Source organism: Myotis lucifugus, unplaced genomic scaffold, assembly GCF_000147115.1.
Source record: "Myotis lucifugus unplaced genomic scaffold, Myoluc2.0 scaffold_140, whole genome shotgun sequence".
In the NCBI taxonomy this organism is placed as follows: domain Eukaryota; kingdom Metazoa; phylum Chordata; class Mammalia; order Chiroptera; family Vespertilionidae; genus Myotis; species Myotis lucifugus.
In genome coordinates, this window is record NW_005871188.1 from 1892196 (window position 1) to 1895208 (window position 3013).

Genomic DNA, 3013 nt, shown 5'->3' on the forward strand with positions numbered 1-3013 from the left:
CATCGATGAGAGAGAAACATCGATCAGCTGCCTCCTGCACATCTCCTACCGGGGATGTGCCCGCAACCCAGGTACATGCCCTTGACCGGAATCGAACCTGGGACCCCTCAGTCCCCAGGCCGACGCTCTATCCACTGAGCCAAACCTGTTTCGGCAGCATATTACACTTTGATTGGTTGAACGGCTGACCGGATGATCGGACACTTAACATATTAAGCTTTTATTATATAGGATTCATTCATTCATTCATTTATATGCTTTATTGTTGAAAGTATTACATATGTCCCCCTACTTCCCCCCATTGACCCCTTCTGGCCTGTCCTCACCCCCCACCCCAGGCCTTTCTAATGTCTGTGTCCATGGGTTATGCATATATGCATACAAGTTCTTTCGTTGATCACTTCCCACCCACCCACCCTCCCCCGCCACCTTCCCTCTAAGATTCTGCAGTCTGTTCTATGCTTGTATGTCTCTGGATCTACTTTGTTCATCAGTTTATTTTGTTTATTAGATTCCATATATGAATGAGATCATGTGATCCTTTTCTTTCTCTGACTGGCTTATTTTGCTTAGCATAATACTCTCCAGGTCCCTCCATGCTATCTCAAAGGGAAAGAGATCCTTCTTTTTAATTCTGCATAGTATTCCATGGTATAAATGTACCACAGCTTTTTTATTCACTCATCTATTGATGGGCACTTGGGCTGTTTCCAGATCTTAGCTATTGTAAATTGTGCTGCTATGAACATAAGGGTACATACATTCTTTCTGATGGGTGTTTTGGGTTTTTTAGGTTATATTCCTAGAAGTGGGATCACTGGGTCAAAAAAAAGCAGCTTTTTATAAACTGGGTGTTATATGACCCTTTAACCCATAAATTTGGAATACACAGACACAACATCCTCAAATGGAAGTGATATATACATGATCTAGCTTGAGTAGGCCCTAAAGGCACCAGCAAGCTACACGAAAAAGTGGCCAAAATGCCCATGGTCCCCATATCTGTTACATTGGATCTTCTATCCCACACTGCACTTATGGTCTCACGGGGGTTCTCTGTAATCAGCAGCCAGAGGAGGGGGTGACGTAGGCATGGTTTACTGATGGCTCTGTGTGATGTGCAGACACTATATGAAAGTGGACAACTGCACGACTGCCACTCTCTGGGCCGTCCCTGAAGGACCGTGGTGAAGGGAATCCTCTGAGTGGGTAGACCTTTGAATAGTACACCTGGTTGTTCACCTGCCTCGAAGGAAAAATGGCCAGATATGTGATTATATAACAGTGTGTGGGCTTTGGCCAATGGTTTGGCTGAATGGTCAGGGACTTTGAAGAAATCTAACTGGAAAACTGATGACAAAATTTGTGGAGGAAATGTATGGATATATGTAAATGGAGATAACATGATGAAGATATTTTTATCCCATGTAAATGCTCGCCAAAGGGTGATTTCAGCAGTGGAAAATTTTAGTAATTAACTGGATAGTTGACCCATTCTATGGACACCAGTCAATCTCTTTTGCCAGCTACCGCTGTCATCACCAAATGGGCTCATGAAAAAAGGGACTATGGTGACAGAAATGGAGGTTATGCATGGGCTCAGCAACATGCACTTCCACTTGCCATGGCCAACTTGGCTATGGCCATTGCTGAGTGCCAAACCTGGAAGCAACAGAGGTGAACACTGAGTCCCAAACATGGCACCATTCATGGGAGTGATCAGCCAGCTACCTCCTGGCAGGTTGATTATATTAGACATATGCCAGTGTGATGGAAAGGGCAGTGTTTTGTTCTTACTAGAATAGACACTTATTCTGGATATAGATAAGCAATTCTGCATGCACTGCTTTTGCCAAAATACTATCGATGGACTTACAGAATTAATTCCTTATCCACTATCATGGTATTCCACACAGTTTTGTATAGAACCAAGGAATTTCAGAAAGGTATTTTACAAAGACAACTCTAGGAGCCATGGGGGTAGAGAGATGAATGGTAGCAAGAATGGAGGTAGGCCTGTACCATAGTTATCCCAAAAGTTAGTAGCTTACAAAGATACTATATTATTTCTCATGATTCTTTGAATTGACTAGGCTCAGTTCTTCTGCTCCATGTGGTGTCAGCTAGGGTTATCTTCTGGGTACATTCAATTGGGTGTTCACTTGAGGCTAGAATAGCCATGACAGCTTCACTCATATGTTTTTTTTTAATATATTTTTATTGATTTCAGAGAGGAAGGGAGAAGGAGAGAGAGATAAAAACATCAATGATGAGAGAGAATCATTGATCAGCTGCCTCCTGCATGCCCCCTACTGGGGCTTGAGTCCCCCCCCCCCCCCAAAAAAAAAAATGTAGCAATGGCCCATGATTATAGAATTGATTTTCCTTACCATTTTCCAAACCATCCTGCTACAAGATCTTTGACAAAATGATGGAATAACCCTTTGAAACTCAGTTACAGCACAACCTAGATGGCATTACCATGCAGGGCTACACAAGGATCTCCAGAAGACTGTATATTTTCTGAATCAACATCCAATACATAGTACTGTTTCTCCCATAGTTAGGATTCACAGGTCTAGGAATAAAGTGATGAAAATGGGAGTGGCACTATTTACTATAACCCCTAGTGAACCACTAGCATAATTTTTGCTTTCTGTTACCCTGCCTTTATGTCCTGCTGGTCTAGAGGTCTTGGAGCCAGAGGGAGGAATGCTTTCATCAGCACACACAATAACTACCACTGAGCAGGAAGTTAAGACTACTGTGGAACATTTTGTGGTCCTCATTCCTCTGAATCTTCAGGCAAAGAAGAAAGTTACAGTAATCCCCCATTATCCATGGGGGTACCTTCCAAGACCTCCAGTGGATGCCTGAAACTGCAGATAGTACCAAACCCTAAATATACTGTACTGTTTCTTTTCCTATGCTACATACCTTTTCATTAAAGGAAAGCATTTTAAGGCATATCCAAATTGGCAGCATCACTACTCTTGTGCTTTGGGGCCATTAT